Below are 17688 nucleotides of genomic sequence, written 5' to 3' on the forward strand. Positions count from 1 at the left end.
TATTTTTTCTGCTTTTGTATTAATTTGAAACTTTCTAAAATAAAATATAAATAAAATAAAACAATAATAAAAATTAGGAACAACTAAAAACATTGCATATTTCTGTGCTTTTGTGGTACCTTCCCCCACCTCCCTGAAGACAAAGACCAAGGGAGACAGAGAGAGTTCATTCATATTCAGAATGTTAACATTCAATTTCATGCTTAAAATAATTGTTTCTTTGGGTGAAACTCCATGGACAAATATTTCAAACTGCATTTTAAGGGAAAATATGTTTAGTTTTCACCAACCATTTTCATTTCTATGAGATTTCCCTGGCTCTGTGCATCAACTGGAGATGGAAAAGATACTTGAGTGAAAGAGGCTGTTGAAAATTAGATGGTAAATTTCAACAAACAATTCTTTTGTGGAAAACAGAAAGAACAGGATGATATTCTCTAAAATGTTTGAAATGCCTTAGCTGGTAGCATTATCTTAACCATGACTAGAAAAATAAATCAACTTTATTCTAACCCTCCCCACACCACTTCTGAATAGGAATGTGCTTAGTGCTTGCCTCTGAAGGAGGTAAGTCTCCACTGGTCCCTGTGGTTGTCTGGATAATGGTCCCCAAGCACATCCAGGTTTTAATCTCTGGAACATGGAGCAAAAGGGATTTTGTAGATGTGTTTAAGGATTTTGAGATGGAAGATTATGGACCTAAAAGTCCACAGGTGTCTTTATAAGAGGAAGGCAGAGGGAGATTTTATGATAGAGGAGGAAGTGATGTGAAAACAGAGCAGAGATTTGACACTGAGGCAGAAGATGATGTGGCCGATGGAAGCAGAGAAAGATGTGAAGATACTACTCTGCTGCCTTCGAAGATGGAGAAAGGGGTCATGAACCAAGAAATGCAGCTCTAGAAGCTGGAAAAGGAAAGAATGGATTCTTACATAGAGCCTCTGGAGGGAGCGAGGCCCTGCTTAAAAACACATTGAAACCGATTTTGGATTTCTGTTCTTTTAAGCCACCAAATTTGTGGTAATTTGTTAGGGCAGGCATAGGAATCTAATCTAACTCTTCGTCTTATGAGAATGACTGGGGAAGTGAACCGGAGGGCCTGGCACGTGGGGTATGCATCAGAAGCACATGAAGGTAAGTATCCTGGTTTGGCTGATTATTTTGCAGGAACAGATTGTACAACTGAATGAGAGGTGTGTTATGGTGGTTCTCACCTTAACCACAGAGGCTGTTGGCAGGTTGCATTTTGTTATTCTGCCTGCTTCTCTGTTCTCCGAATCCCCTGGTTCTGAAAGCAAGATTTAGGGATTAGAGGTACGGATGAGGACTTCACTCTAAGGCTGGTAGAAGCAACATTAGAGTAAGGGTCTGATATCCTGGACTGTGCCCACCTACCAATAAGGAACTTGGGAGAAGATTTTAAACTTTTTGTACCCTGTAAAATGGGTTAAAATGACATACCTTGCCTACATCATAGTGTCTTTGAAGGCTCAAATGAAACGGAAGGGTCTTTTCCAATGTAAAAGAACAGCCCTTCCCCCTAAAGTCCCTAGATGGTGCTGAATGAGGCAGGCACGTGTTGGTGAGCCGCAGTGGCCCAGAGCAGCGTGTTGGAGGCAGAGTGGGCTGAGAAGGTTGTCCACGTTGTGGGGAGGTGGGGGTGGCTCAGCCTGGGGTGTTTGAATGGGTAGAGGCGTGTGATTGCACCAGTGTAGGAGTGGTGAAGTTGGTACTGAGAGATTGGTGACATGTAAGGGGATTGATCCGTATATTAAAGTTACTGTCACTCAAACCTGTTAAGGTATAAATATTTTCATTGTCCCAGAAAGTTGCCTTCTGCTCCTTCCTAGTCAATTCCTGTCACCACCCACCAGAGGCAACCAGTGTTCTGATGTTTTCTACCATAAATTAATTTTGCTCATTTTATTAAAAAATTCATATAAGTTCATAAAATATAAATTATGAGCTCTTTTAGGTCTTCTTTCATTCAGCATACTCCTTTTGGTATTCATCCATTTGTTGCATGTATCACTGTTTTGTTCTTTTTTATTCCATTCCATTGTGTATTATAGTATTCCATTGTGTGATTACACCATAATTTGTTCATCCATTTTTCTGTTGATGGACATTTAGTTTCCTTTTTATCTCATTTGAACGAAGTTGCTAAGGATAAAATTTGAATAACATTCTTGTTTATTTGGGTAGATACTAAAGACTAGAATTGCTGGGTCATAAATAAGAGGTATAGTTTTATAGGAAGCTGCCAGACCATTTTTCTTTTCTTTCTTTTCTTTTCTTTTCTTTTTTTTTGGCCATGCCAGGCAGCTTGTGGAATCTTAGTTCCCCAATCAGGGATCGAATCCATGCCCCCTGCAGTTGAAGTGCAGAGTCCTAACCACTGAACTGCCAGGGAACTCCCCCCAGACCATTTTTCAAAGTTTGATTTTTCTGGTGACTAATGATGTTGAACATGTTTTCATTGGGTTGTCTTTTATTTTTGTTTGTAAGAAATTTTTTATATACCCAAGATAACAGTTATCTGGTATATGCTCTTGAATCTTTTCTCATATTCTGTGGTTTGCCTATTCATTTTCTTTAATTGTATCTTTAGATGAGTAGAATTTTTAAATTTTGATAAATTCCAAATTTTCAATTATTTTTCTCTTACACTTATTTCTTCCTGTGTCCTGTCTAAGAAATACTGAGCTATCTTCAAGTCACAATGATATTCCATGATTTCTGTTTCTTATGTTTCTTATCCTTGCCAGTCTGCATGCCATTCTCCCTTCCTTCCTTTCTTTTTCTTTTGCCTTATTATCCCTTATTAGGGCCTCCAGCACAATGTTGAATAACAGTGAGTGAGAACATCCTTGCTTGTTCCTGGATTTAGGAAGAAAAGTTTTCCCTCTTTCACTATCAAATATTATGTTAACTGTTGGTTTGTCATAGATTTCCTTATGAGGTTGTGGTAGGTCCCTTTATTCCTAGTTTTCTGAGAATTTTTATTATGAATGAGTACTGACTTTATCAAGTGCTTTTTCTGTGTCTAATAAGATCATATAGCTTTTCTTCTTTATTCTATAAATATTAATTACATTGCTTTTCAAAAGTAGCTGGAAATATATACTGCACAATTCAGTTTACAATTCAATGGTTTTTATTATATTCACAATGTTGTGCAAACATTACCACTGTCTAATTCTGGAACATTTTCATCATCCCAAGTAGAAACTCTGTACACATTAGGCAGTCATTCCCCAGTTCTCCTTCCCTCCAAGCCCCTGGCAGCTACTAGTCTACTTTCTGTCTCTATAGATTTGCCTATTCTGAACAGTTCATGTAAATGGAATCATGTAATATGTGATCTTTTGTGTCTGGTTTCTTTAACTTAGCATATTTTAAAGGTTCACTCATGTTGTAGCATGTATTAGTAGTTAATTCCTTTTCATAGTCAAATAATATTCCATTGCATATACCACATTTTCTTTTTAAATCCATTCACTGTTGATGTCTATTTTGAATTGTTTCCACATTTTGGCTATTATAAATGCTTCTCTTGTGAGCATTCATATACAAGCTTTTGTGTGAACTTATGTTTTTATTTCTCTTGGATACCTAGGACTGGAATTGCTGGGTTATATAGTAACTGTATGATCAAGTTTTTGAGGAAATGGCGAACTTTTTCATACTGGCTACACCATTTTACATTCCCACCAGCAATGTTCTTTTGGTGACTGCTCTAGAGTTTGCAGTATAATCTAAGTCCACTTTTTTTTTTTTTTGGCTTTTGTTTCTGTTTTTTTGGCCACACTATGTGGCTTGTGGGATTTTAACTCCCTGACCAGGGATTGAACCTGGGCCCTTGGCAGTGAGAGCATGGAGTCCTAACCACTGGACCACCAGGGGATCCCCTAAGTCAACTTTCAAATAACATTACTTTTAACATTTCTTGCAAGGCAGTTCTGTTGGCAACAACTTCCCTCAGGTTTTGTTTGTCTGAGAAAGTCCTAATTTCTCTTTTCACTTTTGAAGGATAATTTCAGCAGATACAGAATTCTGTGGATTTTTTTCCTTTCAACACTTTAAATGTTTAATTCCACTCTCTTCTTGCTCGGATAGTTTCTGGAGAGAAGTCTGATGTAATTCATATTCCTTTTTTTTTTTTTTTTTTTTTGCGGTACGCGGGCCTCTCACTGTTGTGGCCTCTCCCGTTGTGGAGCACAGGCTTCGGACGCGCAGGCTCAGCAGCCATGGCTCACGGGCCCAGCCGCTCCGCGGCATGTGGGATCTTCCCGGACCGGGGCACGAACCTGTGTCCCCTGCATCAGCAGGCGGACTCTCAACCACTGCGCCACCAGGGAAGCCCTGTAATTCATATTCTTGATTCTCTATAGGTAAGGTGATTTTTTTTCCCCATTTGGTTTCTTTCAAGATTTTCTCCTTGTCTTTCATTTTCCATGGTTTGAATATGATATACTTAAATGTAGATTTTGGGGGTATTAATCCTGCTTGGTGTTCTGTGATTCCTGGATCTGTAGTTTGGTATCTGTCATTAATTTTGGAAAATTCTCAGCCATAGTTAATTCAAATATTTCTTCTGCTCCATCTCTGTTTCTTTTCCTTCTTCCCAGTACGTATATGCTACACCTTTTGTAATTGACCCATAGTTCTTGGACATTCTGTTCCACATTAAAATATTTTTTCTCTTTTCATTTAAGTTTGGGAATTTCTACTGGTATTTCTTTAATTTCACCAACTCTTTCCTCAGCTGTGTCTAGTCTACTGTTGATACCATGGAAGGCATTCTTAATTTCTGTTACAGTGGTTTTGGTTTCTAGCCTTTTGTTTTAATTCTTTCTTATTCGTCTTTCTAATTACATTACCCATCTGTTCATGCATGTTGTCCACTTTTTCCATTAGAGCCCTTAGCTTATTAATCATAGTTATTTAAAATTTCTGGTCCAATAATTCCAGCATCTCTACCATGTCTGAGTCAGGTTCTGACACCTGCTTTGTCTCTTCAGACTGAGTTTTTTTCTTGCCTTTTAACATGCTTTGTACTTTTTTTTTGAAAGCTTGACATGATGTATTGGGTAATAGGAACTGAGATAAACATAAGTTTAGTGTGAGATTTTATGTTTTATCTGGCTAGGAGTTAGGCTATGTTTAATGTTTCCTATAGCTGTGCATGGCAGAGGTTCAGTTTCCTCTAGTATCCTTGGTTTTGTCTTCCCTATGGCTTTTGGGTTTCCCTAGAAACCCTTTCTTAAATTGAGTCTCTGCCTTGTACCTCCCTCAGTGGTAATCCACTGTTATTATACTGGAGCCTTGTTAATGTGGTAGTAAGGTACAGGGGAGGGAAACCATTCTATAATCTTATGATTAAATCTTAGTATTTTAGTGGGCCTGAGTCCCTGAAGTATGACCATCAGGAAAGTTTCTTAGCTCTTTTTTTTTCTGCTCTTAGGTGAGACAGGAAGGCTAGAGGGGACCGGAGCTGTCTAACTGCCCTTCTGATAGGTCAGATCAGGTTCTGGTAAAATAGCTTTCCTTGAGGGCTACCCTTTGTTATGGAGAACAGAATGCTCCAGGCTTATTTCAAAATGGTTACTTCTTCCCCCTCCCTTCACTCCCTGCCCCCACCCACCTGGGAGCAGAGGCTATTTTTCTCAAGTCTTCACTGGGAAAACCTGGTGGGGTGCCTACATGTAAAACTCACAGCAGTGTAGGAGTCCCCCCTAAGACTGTATCTTTAGAGTTCTTTTTTTAACTCTCAAGCGAGTTCATACTCAGTCTCCAGCAATTTCAATTACTGTTTAAGTGTTCCTTTCACTTTATAACTTTATAGCTCCAGTGGATTTTGATTGTGGTGAACTGTGATCCTCTGTTTTCACATGTCTTGCCAGTTTTCAGGGCAGTGATCTGCCCTGTGACCTCAGTTCTCTGATGGATCCTAGAAGAGATGTTGATTTTTAATTCATTCAGCTTTTTTTCTTTTAGAAGAACTGGAGAGATGACTTTCAAGCTCTTTATATATTGGAGCTAAAATCAGAAATTCAGTCCATTGATTTTTGAAAGTCAAATCGACTTTGTATTCCTGGGAAAAAATATCACTTGGTCATGGTTTATTATTATTATTTTTTAGTATTTCTGGATTCAATTTACTAGTATTTTGCTCAGGACTTTTGTGGTCATGATGCGTATTAGTCTGTAGCTTTCTTGTAAATGTTCTTTACAGGTTTTTGTAATCAAAACTTGGGGTACATTTCTTCATGCCCTATTTCCTAAAAGGGTTTATGTAAGATTGGTATTATTATTTTTTAATATCTGGTACAACTCACCTATGGAGTTCTTTATTCCTCTATTACCTCTTTCTGGCCTTCTTTGGGTGAATTCATATTTTATTATTATATTTTATTTCATGTATTGACTTTTAGCTATACATTTTTGAATATTTTATGGGGTGCTCTATCCCAGAGTTTACAATGTGATCTAAGTTATTGCAGTCTACCTTCAAATGATATTATCCTACCTTATGAAGAGTATAAGAACCTTAAAAGCCTCCCCCCACCCATTTGTTTTTGTTGTCTTATATTTAACTTCCAGATATGTGATAATTTTCATAATACTTTGTTGATATTTTTTAAAGCAATTTATTTAAAAAAATTAATAATACACACATATACACACACACTTGGCTCTGGCCTTTACATTTTCCTTCAGATTTAAGGTTATATCTGGTTATAATTTCTTTTTAACCTGAAAGAAATTTTAGCACTTCTTGTAGTACAGAAGACTAATTCTTGCTGCCGTAGTCACTCCGAAAATGTCTTTATTTCACCTTCTTTTTTTTTTTGGTACGCGGGCCTCTCACTGTTGTGGCCTCTCCCGTTGCAGAGCGCAGGCTCCGGATGCACAGGCTCAGCGGCCATGGCTCACAGGCCTAGCTGCTCTGCGGCATGTGGGATCCTTCTGGACCGGGGCACAACCCCGTGTCCCCTGCGTTGGCAGGCAGACTCTCAACCACTGTGCCACCAGGGAAGCCGCACCTTCTTTTTAAAGGATATTTTCTCCTGATATAGAATTCTAGGCTGAGTGTTTTTGTTGATTTGTCACTTTAAAGATGTTGCATTGCCCTATGTTCTTCCTTGTTTCAGGTAACATGTTGGTTGTTATTTATATGGATTTTACCCTGTATATAATGTCTTCTTCTCCTCCTCTTCCTCCTCTTACCCCCCTTATCATCCTTCCTCCCCTTCCTCTTCTTCTTCTTCTTCTTCCTCCCTTCTGCTTAAAAGCAGAAAATCTAATTTTAAAATTTACTACTTATCTTTGTCTTTTATTGTGTTTGAAAAGGTGTGATGTTTGTGTTTATCCTGCCTTGGGGATCCTGGAGCTTAAAAGTTCTGTAGATTGATACTTTTCATCAATTTTGGAAAGTTTTCAATTATGATCTTTTCAAATATATCTCTAAATGTTATTTTGTCATATATATGAAGCTAGTATATTTTTAGGTCATTTGATATTACAACCAAAGGGAATTGAAACAAAAATTGGTATACAGAAATGGGATGTTGTTTTAATAAACACCTGAAATACATAGCATTATTTTTAGGGCTAGTTGATGGTGGGAGTTTGAAAAAATGGTGAAGAAACTATTATAGGAGACTGAAAAAATGGTAACCCATTTGGTGAAATGGTCACTTGTGGTTTCTTGGAAGACAGAAAATGTACTTAAACAAACTTTGGATTTGGGCAAGGAGATCTCCCAGTGAAAATTTGAAAACATCAGCTGCTTCTCTTTAGCTGCATATAAGGTAGTACAAGAAAGGAAGAACTCAAAAGAACTGGCCATTTGCAAGCAGAATTTATCGGAAAAATCGAGAGCCCAGGACTTAATGAATTGGAACATAAAATTGTTTCTCTTCTCCAGCTTCTATAGTCAGTAACAGATTCTTAGAGTAAGGTAAAGTCTGGGCTGGGGTAAAGGTCAAACTTGGGGTGCTGCTAGTAAGTGATGGTTTCAGAGTAAAGTCCAAGTCAAAGAAGGGGCTATATGATTTTTTGTTGACTTCTGAAAGAATCAGGATGAAATCTAATATGTGCTCTCTGTTGCACACAAGTGTTTGTAGGAATCTTAAGGTCAAGGTCCACAACAGTCTGATACAGTAGTTCTTTCAAAGTCTAGGGATAGTGAGACAAATAGAACAATTGTTCTCAAAGAATGGCTTTGGGCACAGGGAGTAAAATGAATGAAATACACTGGAAACCAGCAAAATTTTTGAGAAGACTGTATGGGCCGAAGTGCCATCTGCCTGGTCTAGTAGGGAATGAGCAGTACAAAATGTTAAAAGGCTTCTGAGCCCTTAATGTTTTGTATCCAGAAAACAGGCTAAAATTTTTTCTCAAAGAACATATTTTCTATTGAGCTCTTTAGAAGTGACCAAAGAGGATGATGGAAAGGAAGGACATCCTAGAAAGTGAAGCCAAGATCCATGAATAAAGTGAACTGGGGAGTTACTTTTGGGAAATATAACCAGGGTCAAATCAAGGACTATTTACGACTCCTAAAGTGGAGGGACCTGGAAACATTTTCCCAGCAGACTTTCAGACTTGCTACATACCAGTAACTGTTATTTGCCTTTCATTTTCCTCCTCCTTGAATTGGAATGTTTATTGTGATTATCCTGTCCTTGTTCCAACATTGTATGCTGTGTGTTTTTGAGGCAGCTATATTGCCTTCTTCATTCATAGGTTTCTGGATCAGGAGGACTTGCATGAACATCTATTATAAGTTATTCAAACCTGATGTTGTGTTAGATAAAACTTTTGGGGGTCTTGGGATGGTGGACCCCCACCATTCCCAGGTGGGGGATAGGAGGAGCATGAATAATTCTTGCCTAATGGTGGATTTGTGGTAGATTAAATAGTGACTCCAATCCTTCACTCCTCTTTGTCATGTAAATTTGCAGTACCCTTCTGCTCTGACTCTGGGCTTTGTCATGTGACTTTCTTTGACAATAAATGTGGTTGAAATGCCAGAGTGCCACTTCTGAGCTTAGCCCTTTAAAGATTTTGCTTAATGCACTTTCACTCTTATTTCTGCCATCACCATGAGAAGGTCATGCCCGGGTTAGTTCAGTGGTCCCATGAGAAGGATGAAGTCACATGGTGCAGAGCCAACCTAAAAACACATGTATGAGTGAGTGGTCCGGCCAAGATCAGCTACGTTTAGCCTAGATCAGCAGAACCCCTCAGAAGTGTGAAAAATATTTGCTGTATGTCATTAAGACTTTGTAGTTGATTGACATACAGCAATTTTGTAGCAATAGCCAGCCAATAAAAGAAGTTTCCTGAAAGATTATAGCAGTCTTTTTGTAAATTCTGAGAAACTAACCAATTGTAATTCTCCAGGCATATAATATAATATAATTACATATATATGTGTGTATATATATATATATAAAATTACATATATACATACATATATGTGTGTGTGTGTGTGTGTGTGTGTGTATATATAAAATATATCATCTAGTGTAACTCACTTTATAGACAATAAAACAGTACAGTGACCTGTAAAGACTGGTAAGGGACAATCAAACTACTTATGCACTTGGAAGTATATTTAGGCAGTGGTTTGGATTTCAACATAGCAGCTTTCCCCCTGGTTATCCAGGCTATGGATGCAACATAGATTTGTAGTAGTTTTTTTTTTTTTCTTTACTGAATTTAACTCTTTTATTATTTTCATGGACACTGGATAGTGTTTTCTTTCTAAACTGTTCAACAACCCATTATCTGGGGTGTTGTCTGCTTACTAGGTCAGATCAGAAATGTTGTTGTACTCAGTTTGCTCATGGTATGGAACATGAGGTGCTCTGACTGGTCCCACCTCACCTGTTCAGTCAGATAAGATGTCCTGAGAACTGTTGACCTTCTGGCGTGGGTCCACTGTCCTGGTCTCCTTCTGCCATCTTTGTCAAAGATCAGGTTAAGAGTATGCATTGTAGTTTTCTAGGTCCTTTATAAGGGTGGCTTCCAAACTCTCTGAGCAGAGGCAAATGACTAAGCTGTGTATAAAACAAGAATCACAAATATTGACAAAATAGGTAGTTTTTCTTTTCCCAACAAATTCTGTTTTATTTTCTGCCTAGAATATAATATTAAGGAATCACTGGGTCTTACCCACACTGGTTTTTCACCCATTAGCTGGTGACTTCTCTTTCCTTGAATAATTTATACATCAGAATATTGGGGACCACATTCATGGTTCACTCATGGTTAAGCTTCATAGGCATGACCTCAAGATTATTACCTTGGTGGCCAATTGACCTGCCTCCTCTTTTTAAACCAAGATGATGTGAAATGCCAACACTACATGAAAACATTTACTTTCTTATTTGGGCAGAGAGACAGGCTTAAATTTTTTCATGAATAGAATAATTACAGGGCAGCAAACATGCAAAAATTCATGTGATATTAGATAGAATAAGATGTAAGACTGAAGAATTCCTCATGTTTTTGTTTCCTCCATTTCCCATAACTTGTGAGAATAGACCATCCTAAACCAGTGGCATCATCATCTTCTACTGAGTGTTTTTCATGTCTAGTTGTTCCCAGATGAAGGAAGCCTCATCATACAGCAATGGCCATGGCCTCAGTAGGCTGAAACAGATTGTCCAAAGGCTCCCAGAAACATTGCTGCTCCATGGTATCATTATAATCCAATTTAGTTTAACAAGCATTTCTTATTCACTGTTTGAGTCCAATACTTGGCTAGTGTAGGATGAACAATAGTAGCCATGACATAAATAGTCAGGAATAATGTTTAATGGTGTTATAAAGGGAGTATCTTTTTTTTTTTTGCACACTTAGGGAATTTGTTTTCAGTTGGAATCCAATTGGAATGTGACTGCCTGCTAAAGTACAGGCATGCCAAAGAACACGAGAGAGTGGTGTTGAGTTTAAAGAACTGCAGCCTCAGAGAGACAAACATATGCCATTCCTATACTAGTAAATAAAGTGAGCAGGTCACATTTAAAGGTAATGATAAAGGAAGAAAAACTATTTGTAAAGATTCTAAAGAGAACTTTATGTATTTGTAGTTTCAAAGACTCAGAAGAACTACTGGGAACCTGAAATAAGAAAATGGCCTCCCCACATCTAAAATCATTGGAAAAGACTAGGGAAACACAGAGAATGATAAGTAGGATAATGAGAGCATGGGGACAAAAAATGCTTGGACTGGACCTGAGAAGACACACAGGTCACATAGAACATTATTGGATCCATAATGAGGAGGCACTTGAAACTGATGTTGTCATTGTCATTGTCATCATCATCATAATCATCATCACATTGACTTATTCAGTACTTACTGTGACTCAGGCTCTGTGTTAAGTGATTTATGTGTTTGTTTACGAAATTTTCCAAAGAACTCTATGAGATAGGTCTTCTTATGTTGATGTTATAGATGAGGACCTGGAGAGGTTAACTACTTTGCCCAAGATTACATAACTGGTATGTAGTGGAGCCATTACTCAACTAAATTGTTCTGCTTTGAGATCTTAATCATCATAGTACATGGACTTACCCATTAAATACTGTATACATGATTTCCATTTCACCATTTGGACTTATCCTTCCCCAAAAATCTTTTGTCATCTTCTGTTTCAGAGTTAAATATGCCATCCAGATATATTTATGTATAGATACCCATAATGAATGGACACTTTCTACCCATTACCCTAAGAATTCTGGTAACCAGAGTTGATACAAACAGCATTTTTTTTTTTTTTTTTTCGGTACGCAGACCTCTCACTGTTGTGGCCTCTCCTGTTGCGGAGCACAGGCTCTGGACGCGCAGGCTCAGCGGCCATGGCTCACGGGCCCAGCCGCTCCGCGTTATGTGGGATCTTCCCGGACCGGGGCACGAACCTGCGTCCCCTGCATCCGCAGGCGGACTCTCAACCACTGCGCCACCAGGGAAGCCCCAAACAGCATTTTTTATAGAATGGTCTGTTTGTAAGTCTTAGTTCTTTCTGGACATACTGCTATTATAGTCTTTACTGCAATAATTTGAAGCCTTTTTCCATTCACAAAAGAAACTATTAAGGCAAGCATGTAAAATCAACCACAAAGGCATCTCTTCTGTTGAAGTAGTAGAAAATGTCTTTTAAGATGAGAATACATTGAAAAACTTCAGCACTTTCTTTTTACTGTTTCTTTTTTACCTGGTTTGAATCATCATTACAGTGTTCCGGGTTCTCTGGAAAGAACTGCCTTGTGTTAAAGCATCTTGAGAGCAGGGTTCTTCAGAAATGACAGCCTGCCAGACTGTTCTGTTCTGTGTAGAATGCTGTTGCTAGCTTTTTTATCATCATTTTCTTTTAGAGATTTCTTTCCTCCTCTGAATAAAAAACAGTGAATTCTTTCTATTGGTTTTGCTGGCATGATTGTATTTTGAGTATGGGTTTGAATGTGTCATTTAAATACCATTTTATTAGAGTGACTATGTTTGGGTCTTCATGCTGGAACTAGCGGTGCCTATCTGATAATCTAGGTCTTCTTGTTATTCCCCTCCCCCTTCTTTTTATGTAATCCTGTATATTTTGGGCAAAAAGCATCAAAAATATTCTTTTCACAGCATATTTTCCCTTTTGAATTTTGCCTTCCACTGAAGGCAAAATTTGTAAAAATGATGAAGTTGGCTTTTTCTTTCTTTTTAAACTTTGTTCAACTTTTTTCACCTAGAATTCATCTTGTAGAAACATCTAGGTATCACTGCTTTTCCCTCAGGTAACATTCAGAGTAGTCTTCATTATCTTGAGGGATAAGGAAGAGAAATAAAAAGGGATATGTATATCAGTGGAATTTGAGATCATTATGAACAATTGTTACCTCTGGGTGAAGCTTATTGTAGCTTTCCCAAAAACAGGAGTTAAGTTTGTCCCATTTAACACCAACGAATCTATAATATTCTATACTGCTTTACATGCAGAGGTATATATGTACATGAATTTTATTTGTATTTTTTTATTTTATTAAAAAATATTTACTTATTTGGCTGGACTGGGTCTTAGTTGTGGCACACGGGATCTTTAGTTGTGGCACACGGGATCTTTAGTTGTGGCACACGGGATCTTTAGTTGTGGCATGTGGGCTCTTAGTTGCTGCACGCAGGATCTATTTCCCTGACCAGGTATCGAACCTGGGCCCCCTGCACTGGGAGTACAGAGTCTTAACCACTGGACCACCAGGGAAGTCCCAAATTTTTTTTTTGGAGTACACTTTTGATAATTTGTTCATAGCATCTGCTCTTTTCCCAGAGTTGTCTTTCTCTCTAGAAGACAGTTCTACCCACCTAAGGGCCATCTGGTAATAATAGGAGTATTATTTGAGGAAAAACTTACTGTGCTGCTCTAGCCAAAATCACGTAACTTTGAGAATTTGACAAAATTCGAGACTTTTGTCAAAAGGATACAGAAACTTCACTGAGACAAAGTCCTTATAGATATTTCATACAAATTGTGACTTAGGACTGCTATGCCATCGTTACCAAGGCAGCTACTTTCCCCATCTCTCCCTCTCACTCTTTCTTGGACCACACACTCTCAGGTGCCTCTTTCTTTATGTTGCTCCAATCTCTCTTTCTGCGGATTGTTATCATCTATTTGCACATCTGTCTCCACCAAAATGGTGCGCTAAGTCAGAGTCACATGTCCCTTTAGTTCAATTACATTCTACCCACTGAGTACAGTTGTATACCTCTTAGTTTAGATTCTTGAGAAAGTATTTTAATTGGGTGCTGGCTAGACAATGAATTGCCTGGTCTTGAATCCTGTGTCTAGTATTGATCCAATCAATCATAGTGATCCTACAATGGGTAACATGTATACTTCAGACTGCTTCAGGGTTGAGAACAGGGCAGGCACATTTACAGACTATAAGAGGTAATAGGAGCTGTGACTGGCTCAGGAGTTAAGTGGTTTTGAGAAAACCTATTTTTTTTAATAGACCAAGTCACCCTTCTTGTTTTTTTGTGTTTTTTTTTTGTTTTAATATTTTATTTTATTTATTTGGCTGTGCTGTGTCTTAGTTGCGGCAGTTGGGGTCTTGGTTGCAGCATGTGGACTCTCAGTTGCGGCATGCATGTGGGATCTAGTTCCCTGACCAGGGATGGAACCTGGGCCCCCTGCATTGGGGGCACGGAGTCTTAACCACTAGACCACCAGGGAAGTCCCTCCCTTCTTGTTTAATTTATAAATAAAGTCAGCAGTGGGTATTAAGAAAAATACCTCATCATGTCTTTAATCTACTTTGACTCACTGGCATTTTAGGCCCTTTCAGTTTTATTAAAAGCCATTGTCAAGGACCCCAATTGCTTTCTCCCAATTGTATTCTTGGCTTTCTTTCTGCCTGGCTCCTGGCCCTAACCTTTTCTCTCATATAGATACCACTGCAATCCCTTTGGCTAGAAGGCAGATCTGCTGGCTTTTCTGGACCCTTGGCATTTCCCAGCATTGCCCTTGACTCTTTCCTCTTCTAGTGCCTTAGGGAGGTTATCCTGCTTTAACTCAGGGTTTTAGACCCAAACTCTAGTATTAGATTATTTGGTGGGTATTTGGATCTCCTTGGAGGTGTTGTTTGAATGTTTAGATTACTTATGTGATTCTTCAATTTCTTTCTAAGAAGACTAGATTTACTGGCAGAGAAATTAGTTTCTTATAACTTTTTTGGTTATGTCTCAAAAATAGATATATTATTTTCCAAAACATGGATGACAACTAAATTAACATTTAGGCAGGATGCAAATAGGACTATTACGGTGAGAAATCTAGGTCAGCAAGAGTCATCTTGTTGGAAGGGCATCCTAACCAAGAGGACAATTTTCAGGGTAAAGATATTAGTTAATTGCACTCGTAAATTTCTTACGTTCAAATTTCTGACATTTTATCTTGGCTATACTTGAGGCCTGTATTAGACTTTTATTTGAGGTGCAGAGAACTCACTCTCTTCAAAATTATACTGCAGGCTTCTTGATAAATTCACCATTGATCCTTCTACCCAATAAGGATTTAATAATAAATCTAAGTCTCTTGATGGCAATATCAAAGCACAGACACTCTTCCTCTCCTGCATGAGATCTGTGCCCTGACACAGGATGTTGTGTCACATCCTAATCCCAGGACACTGAGCTGTTTCTTGGTTTGTACAGCAGCCTGAATACATCACTTTATCAGCCTTCAGAGTCAGAGTTATGATCCTAATTGCTTATGGAAGTTTCAGCATTCAGCCATCGTGCACAAAATGACTTGAACTGGAGTCAGAGAGCAAAGTTTGGGGACTGATGTGAGCAATGATGAGGTATCCTCTACATTCCTCAAGTTGTCTTTTTCTACCTGTGCTCAAGGAACTTGCTAGAACATGGTGGGTATGAGGATAAATACATAGTTAAGCTGGTGAGCCATTTGGCCTCTTGGGAGCTCCATTTCCTCAGTAAAATTAAACTGTTGGGTGGGATTGGCAGTTCCTAGTACAGGCAGTGTGCTGTGATTGGTTGCAAAATGTATCATAGGTTGTTTGTTACAGATTACATTGAAAATAATGAGGTTTGGGAAATACTTTTTTTTAAAAAAAGAGTGAATTCAAGGTTGTTTCTATAAGATTGTCCCTCTCGTTTGCTTGCGTTAAGGTACACTTTCATGAGTAAAAGACTATAGAGGTGTATTGGTTTCCCAGGGCTGCTGTAACAAAATATCACAAACTGGGTGGCTTAAAACAACAGAAATTTATTCTCTCACAGTTCTGGAGGCCAGAAGTCCAAAATCAAGGTGTTGGCAGGGTCAGTGTCCCTCCAGAGCCTCTAAGCTACAGTCTGGTGAATCATGAATCCTAAATAACTGTCAGTAACAGCAACAGCCAGTGGGGAACTCTCCAGGTACTTGAGAAAAAGTAGCCAATGTGAGTATTTGCTTTTATGGAGACACAGATGTGTCTTGGAAAATCAGTAAAATACTCTAGGTAGTTGAGGACATTATTTTCTCGTGCTTCTGGATTGTTTTTTGAGAGTCTTTCATTTGGCTTTTGGGGCCCAGCTCTCAGAGCTGTTTAGATGACCTTACTGAGATGACCCAGGTAACTGGTGTCTGTCCCATCCTAAAGTTTTCCAGAGAGAGCTTTTTTCTTAAAGATCCATTCCAATGCTAAGCGCTCCCATTCTCAATAGTTTTTGTTCTGGATTTAATATCTAATACAGGAGACTAAATGGGGTTTCTTCTCTTTGTGCTTAGAAGAGATAGTAAACTGCATTCCAAACTCCTTAAGAAATTTGGAGGAATCACCTAACTATTTATAATGCTCAACAAAATTCAATGCAGACTTCTCGACAGGGGTAGCTGTGAGGCCTGTCGCGATCGTGGATGGGTAACCAGGTGGGCCGGGGCCCAAACAGTGCCGGGTTAGGGAGGCAGAGGCCGGGCTTTCTCCGAAGACCAGGCAGGGCCCATTCAGGCCTGCCATGGAAACCAAAGCAGCGCCGGACCAGCGGGAATTGTGGCTCCCACGTCGCGACCTGTCTTTTCTCTCCCGGACCCTTTCCCCGAGATTTCTTGGTGTGGCTGCTCCCTAAAGGAGCCCACCTGCCGACGGTTGAGAGTTTTCAGTGGACTCAGCCCAGGAGAAAGATGCAGCCTTTGCTCCTTGCTGGCCGCCGCCCCTCCGCCTTGGTGACCGCACCCGGGGTGCCCTCCTGGTTCGGTTCCTGCAGCCCTCGGCCAGCGGCCTCTCACAGAACACCAGCAGTCTGTACACCAGCAACGGTGTGGCCGCCAGCAACAAGCTCAGGCTGTCCTGCAACCAGATCACCATGGTCATCAACGTCTCGGTGGAGGTAGAGAACACCTTATACCAGGACACCCAGTAGCTGCAGGTGCTTGTGGCCGATGCACCCATCTCGTGCCTCTGCGACTTCCTGGGCCCCATTGCTGAGGGCACCCACGATCCAGAGATGAAGCAGGGCCGCCCTCTGCTGTGCAGAGTCGCCGTTTCTGCTCCAGCGCTCGGCCGCCCTCAGCTCTGCTGCCTTGCGAAGGACCAGGCCTGGCCCTGCCAGACACCCATGGCGGGACTAGGCCGCGCCTGCACTCATCCTGCCCAACAACGGTTTTGGGGAGCAGTTTGTCCACTAGGAGTTCCAGCTGTTTGGCAAGAACACTGTACACACCGTCAACTCCCCGATGGACGTGATCCCTAACGTCTATGAGAAAGAGGTTGGTTTGATGGCAGCCAAACGGTGAGCCATCCTGGCGAGCCCCTGCCCCAGGGGTCAGAGGTGCGGGTCTGCAGTTGATCCTACACCAAGATCTGAACTTGAACATTCTACTTTAGTTGATACAGAAAATCTGATGATGGCTCTTATAAGGCCAAGAAAAAAGGGAGGGTGACTACAGTTTTTAACCTTATAATCCATAACTTTGAAGAATAAAACTCCCTAAATATAAGATGGTGAAAATAAGTTTCCTACCCTGTGAGTGCCAGGGCACGACTACTGGGGCCAGGCCAGGGAGGAGGTGAGGCAGGTGGTGCCCATTCAGATGGACCTGCCAGCAGTGCTCAGTGCAAGTGGCAGGCCTGGAGTCTAACAGCCCTCCCCCCGTCCCACTTCTCAGGAGCAAGTCAGCCAGA

General features: G+C 39.9%; 1 pseudogene; it reads left to right on the forward strand.

Annotated features, from left to right (window-relative positions):
- The first annotated feature begins 1073 nt into the window (after positions 1–1073).
- Positions 1074–17300, forward strand: LOC101287770 (dual specificity protein phosphatase 18-like; annotated as a pseudogene).
- The last annotated feature ends 388 nt before the right edge of the window (positions 17301–17688 follow it).

Source organism: Orcinus orca, chromosome 14, assembly GCF_937001465.1.
Source record: "Orcinus orca chromosome 14, mOrcOrc1.1, whole genome shotgun sequence".
Taxonomy (NCBI): Eukaryota; Metazoa; Chordata; class Mammalia; order Artiodactyla; family Delphinidae; genus Orcinus; species Orcinus orca.